This window comes from Silene latifolia, chromosome 1 (genome assembly GCF_048544455.1).
Source record: "Silene latifolia isolate original U9 population chromosome 1, ASM4854445v1, whole genome shotgun sequence".
Lineage (NCBI taxonomy): Eukaryota > Viridiplantae > Streptophyta > Magnoliopsida > Caryophyllales > Caryophyllaceae > Silene > Silene latifolia.
The window spans coordinates 5,422,267-5,433,338 of NC_133526.1; positions in this window are offsets into that span (position 1 = coordinate 5,422,267).

Here is an 11,072-nt window from a genome sequence, read left to right on the forward strand (position 1 = left end):
AATAATAATTTAAAAAAAAAACATAAATTATCACTACCTAATTAACCTGCTACTCAACACTTCGTTGCTTCCTTCTTCAATTATCTCTTCACTCTCATATGTTTTTGAGCTCCTCCTTCAGTTTCACGCCTCTAACCATTTCTCTATTTTTTTTCCACCTCAATTTTATTTGATGTAGCCTACCCTCATCCCCATAAATCACCATTTTTGTAATTAAAAATTTACTAAGTATCACAACAACTGAAAAAAAAAATTGAAATTTGGGGGAAATTGAATTTATGCACACTACAACTATATACCGTCATTTTTACACGATTTGAGCTACGAAGTTTCGCATCAATGGTGATGATTGAGGTTAATATGGCTCTGATAAACGGAGTTGTTGTGATTAAATTGAACTAGATGGAAAACCTAAATTCTGGCAATAAAACAGACGTAAGAAATTAAGTAGTGATAATTTAGGTTTTTTTTTTAAATTATTATTTAATTTAATCCATCCTAGTCATTTTTCCGGTGGCTTGTCACAATTTTTTGGCGAGAATTTTACTCGGATATCTCTAATTGGGCTGAATTGCACGTCGGGTATAACTAATGGGGCTAATTCGCACTAGTTAAATGTTATGGGGCTAATTTGCACTTAGTGGCAAACGTTTGGGGCTTATTTGCCACTTCCCCGTCATAGACTAGGCATTTAGGCTCATTTGCACGTTTTGCTTTTTTAATCCTTGAAAAATACGTAAAAAATTGTTAAATGGGATTGGGAGCGGATTATTTGTAGACAATAAATGAACGTATAATTTTGGAGTCGGATGATTTGTAGATAATGAATGAATGAATGTACGAAGTATAATTTTGGAGTAAAGTAATTCTTTTACTTGGTGGGTTGTATTACGTATTTTCACCGAAAAGCACATTTGTTTGTATACGAAATTTTAATTGGGTAAAGTAATTGTCTTGTGTAACGGCATGACATTTTACAGTTTTACACATAACGCGTTACAATTTCTGAAAGGAAAAATTACCAAAAAGCAAAGCGGGTACGTGAATGTCTTTATAGTTTCTAATGTAGTAATGGTGTTCACAGATAACAACCTCCAGTGGTACAATAGCATCATACAACCAAGTTATATTTTATCGAGCATATGTGTAATTTTTTTGAGCTTCTTAAAGTAAATTTTTTTTATGTTTAAATGAGTAAGTTCAAAAATTTTATGGTATAGCTCGACTTCTTTAAAACAAAACTCGAAAACTTTATTATATAGCTCGGATTCTAGAGCATACAACTTGGTACAACTAGTTGTAGGATCTATTAATTGGTAATGGTGTTATTGATTATCGTGTCTTTTACCTGTGATTCTAAATAAGTTCCATTGGTGCAAACTTGCAAGTTACAAATAGTTTGCCTCCGACCCCAATTTTGCAATGATTATTTTAACATTTGAATAGGTTATGTTCCGGGTGTAATTCCAGAGCAAGTATCGTTACCACCCGTGGCTTGTAGAATAATGTCTTGAGTTGAACCCTTCTTGCCTCTATCGTTCCTCTCGGCTTCTCCTGCAACAATGAACGAACTGAGGGCTTGGCTTTGTGCCAAGCGTACTCACTCCGACGCTCAAGTCAGTAAACTTAAAGGATTAAGTTGTGTTACTTGGCTAGGTATGTATTGTAGAGAGATAAAGAGGATATTACCAGATGAATAGTGTATTTAGGTTAAGTTGTGGGATCCTTTCCTCAATGAAGGTTGAGGAGTATTTATAGACTTTCACCTTTTGTCACGTAGTGGCCAAGTGGCTAGCAGGTGGAAAGATCGTTCTACCCTCGGCCGATGGACCTATGGCAAGCCGGCCGACGGGTCTTGGATATGAGTACGCGGATATGTCTCCCCGCTAGGTGCCGTGTCGGGACCCAGTGACAGTCCGATGGATTGCGTCAGCTAGGGCATTGTCGATATGTTGACTTTCTTGTGGATGTCTTTGACCTTGCTCGAGTGTGTTGACTTGTCAACGGTGCGAGAATATGCCCCATCAATTTGCCCCCAGCGTAGTCATGCCGTGGTATGGGCTCCGATGTATCTTGAGCATATATTCGCACGAGTAATTTTCGCAAATTTTTCTCAGACGGCTTCTTCTTGTGCATCGGCGTGGCTCTTGTTAGGCCGTACCATATACCATATCCCCCTCCACATGGATGCGTAAAGGGTATCCGATGTGGAAAAGAACATGACGCCGGCCGAGACCAGACCGAGAGTCTTGGTGATTTTGATTGCCCCACGGCGTGCTTCCTAGCTTGGTTGATCGGTGGCCGGGAGACTAGATACCTAGGAATTTGTTGAGGAAGATGAATAGTCGAAGAGATGTGAATGGGCGTGTTGAAGACGCTTGGTCACCGCTTGCGTTGATTGACGTTTAATCGCTTGCGACGATTGACATTTCGTGGTTGCATGCTCGACACGTGTCTGCGCTCGGCGATTGGTTGTCGCTTCATGGGTCATGCTCGATTGGTCCTTCTTCACGGGCTTTTTCCCTATAAATAGGGCAGTTTTTCCGTGATTTTGGCCACCAATTTCGTTTTCTCAAATTTTTCCCAAAATCTTCATCTTTCTAAACTTTCAAGGGCTTCCTTTTTCTTCCAATCTTCGAGTCTTTGATCCGTGAGTGTTTTTTCTTTTAAGGTAAACAAACGAATTTTTTCATCTCTTATTTCGTTAGTAATTGTTGTGAACATGTCTTCTCTTGATGCGGGACTAGTAAACCTGCGTCGGGGGGCCCTAGGTCTCCTTCTCCTGAAGTCGATCCTCAAATTCTGGAGGAATGGGAAGATGATGATTCTTTAGGTGATTTTGGTGATGACTTTGGTGATGATGCGGAAAGTTCTCGTCCTAATGAGGGGAGACAAGATGCGTCATGGATCACGGCGATGCCTGTAAGGTTCGTCTTGACCGTGCTTGGTCCCATAAGCTTGCCGCTTGTTCCTGGAAACTTTTCGAGGACCATTTTTTCTTTGGTAGGGGATACAAAATTGTTATCCCCGAGGAGGGTCAAAGCCGTATGTTGTCCTCCGCCGGCTATCTTTGGCGTATACATGCGGCATTTGGAGTACGGACTCCGGTTTCACCGAATGGGTACGTTATGGCCATAATTAGAGCCATGAACGTTGCCGTTGCCCAACCGCACCCGGCTATGAGAACCATAATCGGTTTTGTCTGGCTTTGTCTCTTTAAGGGAGAGGCTCCGACGGTGAATTTATTCCGCCGACTTCATCATCTTAAACCATCAATCTCTCGCCGCGTCGGATGGTACAAAGGTGTGCAAACGGAGTCAAGGGTTATGTCTCTGTTGACAAACTTTCTTCTTGCAAGGATCGGCAAGGCGGTGGGTGTACGTTAAAGTGCTTGGATGACTATCCACGCCCCGCTCCTTCCGGCACCAGTTAATTTGCGGTGTGAGACTAGGGCGGAGCATGACAGATGGGTCACTCGGAAGCATCTTAAAATGGATGCCAGCAGGTCGTTCTTAAGGAGGATGAGAGGTCATGGGCAATGAGGCTCTTTGAGGTGGACAAGAGTGGGATGCCGAAAAGATGGATTCCCCCGACGCGAATCATTCTTCGTGATGAGCCGCTTTGCTATGTCGCCTCATCCGCCCCTAGCACGGGGTGAGTGGGGTCGGTGTGAGGCCCATCACCGCTCTCCATGTTCCCCTTTTCGAACCTCGATTTATTTCCTCTACTTGACTCTTGCTTTGTTTCTTTTGCACCACTTTGGACCGACCTATTCGAGGATATCCTTCGAGAATGGGGCCGCACAAAGATAAAACCGTTGCTAACTTGCATCCCAAGGCTCTAGACCATGACCACAGGACGCCGCCGAATGATCTTATGGAACAATGGTGAAGGTCTTGAGCAAAGAGGAGGCGCAGGCGAGGGTTGTTAGCGGCGTAGTGCGTCGGACGCGAAAACAAAGTTTTCAAAACAACGCGTCGACACCTTCCAACTCCCATCCCCTCCCTTAAGAAGGTGGAGATTGTTGATATTCCCGATGAGGGGGACTCGATGCAGAGGATCTCCCCTTATCCGTAAGAGGAAAGGGACGACTTCTACCGCCGGCAAGGAAGTGCCTCCTCCCGGTCCAAGAAGGCCAAACATGGTACCTATCTATCCTGTGGCTCAAATTTAGTCGAAAAATGTTGATGCCGATGCCTTTATTAAATTTTTGTAGATCAACCGCTCGCCGGCTTTCGCTCTCGTTGGGCGCAAGTGGAGGGATCTTTGCGCGGTCGGTGATCGGGCGTCACCACAACTCTTCATCCCGTAAGGCTTCCTCTCTCTCAGCCGCAGTCAGTCGGTGGGTCAAAGTGTCACCACCGTCCCCTCATCCCAGAAGGCTTCCGTCTCCCGGCCTTATAGAGGAAGGTACGAAGGCGATTAAGGAGTCCGGCGAGGTTGAACGTGGTTACGGTGCTCGTCTCATGGAGCGGAGAAGGCCGTTGCTCAAGCTGTTTTGAGCGTAATGCCACTAAGCGGTGGCTGCGTCGGCGAAGCCGGATCTCCTTAATGAGCGAGAGACTTAGGGGAGATGCCGAGAAGGCTCTCTTTGCCGAGAGAAAACTCGGGGAGGGCGCGCTCGGCAGGAGGTCCTTCTTTGAGAGAGCCAAGGCCGAGGCCGCGGCAAAGCTTGAAGCCGCTTGGAGAAATGTAACCTTGTTCGAGGCGTGCCGACCTCTATCTCCAAGAGAGGGACGAATCCAGGGGCCTGTTTAAGGCTCAAAGGAGGTGATTCGGGGCAAAGAGGCCATCATCAAGCAAAAGGAGGAGGACATTGAGATGCTCCAAACCGTCATGCTCCCAAACCGTGCGCCGACCCGGATTTGGCCGAAGAAGTCGCTAGGGAAGTGATCGGGGAGAAGGCCGTGGAGGCGGTGAAGGCGAAGATGATAAGCTCGAGGCTAAGGAGAAAGCCGTGGCGGAGAAGGCCAAGGAGGCGGTGAAGGCGAAGATGGAGAAGGAGGCGGCCGCGAGAAAGCGACTCTTCTTTGAGAAGGCTAAGGCGGCCAAAGAGGAAGCCGAGAGGATGAGGGCGGTGATGATGCGAGGCCAAGGCCGAGGCCGCTAGAAAGCCGCTGGGTTGCCCCTTGAAGAAGATGCGGCTACCACTGCGATGGCAAGCAAAGAATATCATAGGGCGACGGGCGGCGGTCACTGGCTCACTGGCGTCTCGGATTGCCTTATCTCTTCACACACTACTATGTCTTTGCTGACGAGAACAAGTTTACAAGAGATCTGTTTCACCGTTCAGGGGCCAAATACTAAACCCTTCCTCTCTGCCATCTTTTGGCGCTTCAAATGATATACTTGTAACTTTTGCTTTTCTTTCCTGGTAGTTTGTACAACTTTGGCAGGTTGTGCTTTGGCTCATCCCAATGGGGACGGCCATTGTCTGTATTCTTTGTAATTTGCTGAAACATATTTAATAAGAGCTCGTTTCTTCTGCCTCCGGCTTGGCCGAGGTCTTTTCTCATCCTTGTCTGATTTTTTTTTTATGTTATTAATTGGGCGCCTCCTCTGCTTCCGCCTTGGCCTGGTCGAGGCAGTCTTAGGTGTTTATTTCCTGAGTGTGATTGGCATTCTTGCCGGTGTGACGGTGTCAGCCGGCGAGTGCTCCATGTTACTGACTGCCGCTCTTGTCGGTGTGACAGTGTGAGCCGGCGTCTACTTCTTGATCTTGGCCGCTCTTGTCGGTGTGACAATGTGAGCGGCGTCATTTCTTGATAGCGTGTTACGTGGCGTCTACCACTTGGAGTGACCGCGACGGCGTCTACCTCTTGGGGTGACTGCCGTGGCGTCTACTACTTGGGGTGACTGCGGCGACGCAATGTATTTCTTCATAGCGACCGCCGCTCTTGTCGGTGTGACAGTGTGAGCCAGCCGTCCGTTTCTTGATAGCGTGTTACGTGGCGTCTAACACTTGGAGTATCACGACGGCGTCTACCTCTTGGGGTGATCGCCGTGGCGTCTACTACTTGGGGTGATCTGCGACGGCGCTTGTATTTCTTCATAGCGATCGCCGCTCTTGTCGGTGTGACGATGTGAGCTTGCGTCCGTTTCTTGATATCGATCGCCGCTCTTGTCGGATGATGATGTGAGCCCGGCGTCGGCTTCTTTTAAATAATCGATGGGAAAAATTTACTTTGATGGAAGGCTTGGATGGTTTTTCATTAGGTAAAAACATGCGTTGGGGTGTCCACAACTATTTTGGACACCTCCGCCGCTACATAAATTTTCACGAGATTACCGGTGCCCTAATGGCCCATCACGGGCACACCTTCCCGATCGGCCACTAGTTGTATCCATGAGGTCGCCCTCCTGCTGTAAGGACGGACTTTTTCCTTTTTCGGACTTCTTCGCCTCTTTGAGGGATTGCATGTTGCATCCTCGGGCAGCTATCTGGACGTTGACCACCTCATCCTTCTCGTCTTTGGAGACGAGCTTATGCGCTTCCCCGGTCCGAGACATAAATCGTGTTAGGGCCCGATGGACATCACCGCGTCGGCCTCGCTCGAGTGACTCGGCTTTATGAGAACGTTGTAGGCGGACGAGCCGTCGATGACCACGAACTTAGCTAGGACGTTTTTAGCCGCATTCTTTTCGCCGAACGTCACCGGAGTCCGATTGATCCCAGCGGTACCAGTAGGCCCCGAGAAGCTGTATAGGGGGTTGGTGCAGGGGCTCAAGTCCTTGATCTTCAGGCCGAGGCCGAGAAAGCACTCTCTGAACATGATGTTCGTGTATGCGCCTGTGTCAATCAGGCACCTCTTGACCAGGTGGTTGGATATGTCCAAATTGACTACAAGCGGGTCGGCATTTGTGAGGAGCGATGACCCCTTCGTAGTCCTTTCTTCCAATAGTCATATCGGGGATATTTGCGGAGGGGATCCCCGAGTTGGGCACAAAGTTGATGGCCCGATATAGCTCGTTCGGTGTCGTTTGTGCCCACGAGCGACCCTCCGTTTCGTTGCCCCGATGACAACATGAATCACTCCTATCCGCTCGAAGACGGGCTTCTTATCCGAATCTGCCGCGTCGGTCTTTTGGCCTTTTGCAACGTACTTGCCGAGGCTTCCTTCCGATCGGTTCCTCTATGGCATTCTTCGGATGGCGGCGATCGTTGGTTAAATGACCGGTGTGGCCGTGGTACTCACGATCTTCGGCTCGTGTCACCGTCACTTTTTGGCTTGGGGGTCTCTCCCACTTTTGGCCCTCGTTTTTGCTCAGGGCGAAGACCTCGGCGGCCGACACGACGAGAGGGGTTTTATCGCTATACCGCCTCTGGTGGTACGTTCCTGAATTCCACCCGGCGCTCGCCGAAATCTGTTTCCGGTCGGATCTCTCCGACCGCGACCTATTATTCTCACGACGTCTTTCATCGGACCGCGACCCGTTGTTGTCACGGCGTCTTTAAATCCCGGGGCTGTCCTCCCGCGACTCTTCTTTCTCGAGTGCTCGGCCTCGGGGATCTACCCGTGTCTTGTGATAGTCCTCCACCTTGATGGCTTGGTCGCCAACTTCCCGGCGGCGTCCAAGCCTAGGCCTCCGCTCTTGATGAGCTCATTTTTTAAGGCTCCCCGGGAGGCCCTTCATCGCCGCGAAGGCCGCCACTCGGATTAATTTCTCGAATCTGTTGGACCTTTCCATCAAACCTCTTCACATAGCTCCGGAGAGACTCGCCTCCCTCCCGTCCGATAGTCGGAGGTCGATGTCTCTACGGCTCTTCTCTGTTGCAGGGAATACCGGGCTAGGAAAGCGTCCTTCAGGTCGGCATAATAGTACACCGAGCCGTCGGGAAGCCCTTTGTACCAGACTCGAGCCATCCCATGCAAAGTTGTTGGGAAAACTCGGCACCGCACCTCATCAGCCGTTCCCATACCGACATGTAAGACTCGAAAGCCTCAGCGTGGTTGGCTGGATCACTATCTCCTTTATATGATATGGGTGGCAACTTGAGCTTAGTTGGCACCGGGACTTCTAGGACGTAGGCGTTGAGGGGTCGCTAACCACGTGTCGAACGGTGCACGCGGCGATCGGCTCCTCGCATCCCTAACTCGCTCCTCCCCCGTAGCGGGGGGCTCCTTCTTCGACTCGGACTTTTCTCCAACTCGCCGAGTCGGACTCCTCTGGCTCCTTTGGGGTAAGCCTCGTTCGTGTGGCGGGGACGCCGTCCTCCCACGAGTGCGGGAAGGACTTAGGTCTACCGCGCCCACTTTGGGCTCCTCCGGCGTCTTGGCCGGGTCGGCTTCTCCTAGTGCTCCGTTCAAATTTCTCGGAGTCACGTTTTGGGCCCCGGTCTCCCGGACGGTTTCCGCCACTCTTGTCGGCGTGACGGTGTGAGCGGAGCAGCGTATCGATTAGGTCCGGAGCATTTTCGGTTTCGCTACGTCAACCACCGCCCCATGATGGTGACTGGTTGGTCGACAATGCGTGTCGGGTATTATTGGCATCCCGAACTCGCTGGATTACTCACCGGTGGAGGGTCGCACGACTCGAGTTGTTGAAAGCATCATCTTGGTAGAAAGCGGTTTCGTCGGTCACGATTGCGTCTTGTTGTTTCGACATTTTCTTAGCTTTTTGGGTGGGTTTTTGTTGTTTTTTTTTTGTTTGGGAATGAATGTGACTAGCTTCTAGTGTCTTTCCCCGCGACGCGCCAATTGTTCCGGGTGTAATTCCGGAGCAAGTATCGTTACCACCCGTGGCTTGTAGAATAATGTCTTGAGTTGAACCCTTCTTGCCTCTATCGTTCCTCTCGGCTTCTCCGCAACAATGAACGAATCGGGGGCTTGGCTTTGTGCTGCGTACTCACTCCGACGCTCAAGTCGAAACTTAAAGGATTAAGTTGTGTTACTTGGCTAGGTATGTATTGTAGAGAGATAAAGAGGATATTACTAGATGAATAGTGTATTTAGGTTAAGTTGTGGATCCTTTCCTCAATGAAGATTGAGGAGTATTTATAGACTTTCACCTTTTGTCACGTAGTGGCCAAGTGGCTAAAGGTGTGGAAAGACGTTCTACCCTCGTAGATGGACCTATGGCGGCCGACCTGAGTCTTGGATATGAGTACGCGGATATGTCTCCTACGCTAGGTGCCGGTAGGGACCAGTGTGACAGTAGATGGATTGCGTCGGCTAGGCTGTCTGATATGTTGACTTTGCTGTGGATGTCTTTGACCTTGCTCAGTGTGTTGACTTGGTCAACGGTGCAGAATATGCCCCATCAGGTTATACTCCCTCCGTCTCGATCAATAGTTATCTATTACTTTTGACACAAAGATTAAGGAAAGAGAAACGAATAAGTTTGGACTACATAAAACCTAAAACCCCACATGTATATAAAAGATGACCAAATAAGGAAATAGATAATCATTCACTGAAACACCCAAAAATAGAAATAGATAACTATTAACCAAGACGGAGAGAGTATGTTATTATCTCAGCAATACAAGTTCAAATACAACTAGTTGATATCATACTTGAAATAAATTATGTATGTATGTAACAATTTGGTCTAGTGATGGACAAATTTCAAATGACAACTAGTTTGATATAGAGCAAACACCTCTTTACACACTTGAACGAACAAACGACTACAATAAGTCGAATGAAAAGCGAACGTTTTGTCGCATACTCATGCCAAAGACTGCACGAGAGGTGGAGTATTTAACATACTTATATTGTTCGAGTACAAATCTCCTATTCTAATATAGTGTTTCCTCTCTTTATTTCACTACCTCTTATAATCACAAAGCATTCATATTAAAGATTACATAAATCATAACATTTGAATGGTATGTTGTAAAGACACTAAAAGTGAAATGAGACATGAAAATGGGTTAGAGATCGTTCTCTCGTACTTCCTCATTCAACAAACAGTACTTGAGAAAGAACAATGTTAACGACACTCTTTTTCAGGTATTATATACGAGTATACAACCTTCTCCTCCCATAAGCACCGAAACACATACGTAAAATACATCACATTTTGCTTACTTTGGAAGATAATATCAATCCCTTACTCTTCGAATTTTCTTCCTAATCTTTTCCATTCACAAGCAAATAGAATACTACTACATTTTACTTTTTTTTTTTTTTTTTTTTTTTTTTTTTTTTTTTTGATAAGGTAAAGAAACTAGGTTAACCGAAATTAACCTATAACATCCTCTCGGATGCGAAAAGGTATACGAAAGTAAAAACTTTCAAAATACCACAGAAAAAACATAAAAGACCAAGAACAAAAGACTCTCACAAAGTGAGTCTAACTCTTCAAAAGAAAAAACCCCCAAAAAACAAATCAACATTGCAGACGGAAAAGACAATAATGCATATCCCAAAATTGAATCTGATAAGAACTAGCAATACCTTGAAATTACTAACTTACTGATAAGTAAGTTCGTTTACTGGGCTCACCAAAATCATGTCCAGTCGCCGGTCAGAACCGGGACGGTCGATTTGGACCTCGAACAAAGCTAGATCTAAAGATTCGAGACTTACAAAAATGCAAGACGAAATTAAGAAAAATAGCTATTGTTTACAGATTTGCTTTAAATAACCAAATGATACTAGATCTAAAAAAATTTCTCTTAAAATTCTTGATTTACACCATCATTCTTAAGATAATATGACTCAAAAAGCTCTCCCATGCTAAAATGGAGAGCAAAAGAGTCAAATCTTAGAGGTAGAAATCAAGAAATTTGGCTCAAGAAATTTCTAAAGAAAAAGATGAAGAGGATGTTCTAAATGGGGATGAAAGCCAATGAAGAAATTCAAAACCCATAAATTCATTTTTTGGGGTTTTTCTTTTGAGAGAACTTCCTCTCTCTAAACCTTAGAGAGAGGTCCGTCCTGGTCGGTTTCGATACTACATTTTACTTTACTTACAAAAACAACAAATACAAGTAAGTAACTAGAATTCATTATTATCGATTGGTGAAATGAGAAGATCAGAGAAGACCCGAAAGAAACCGTCCACAACATCGATCACACCTAAAATGACAAAAATACCCTTTTTAATCCGTGACTCAAGTAAAG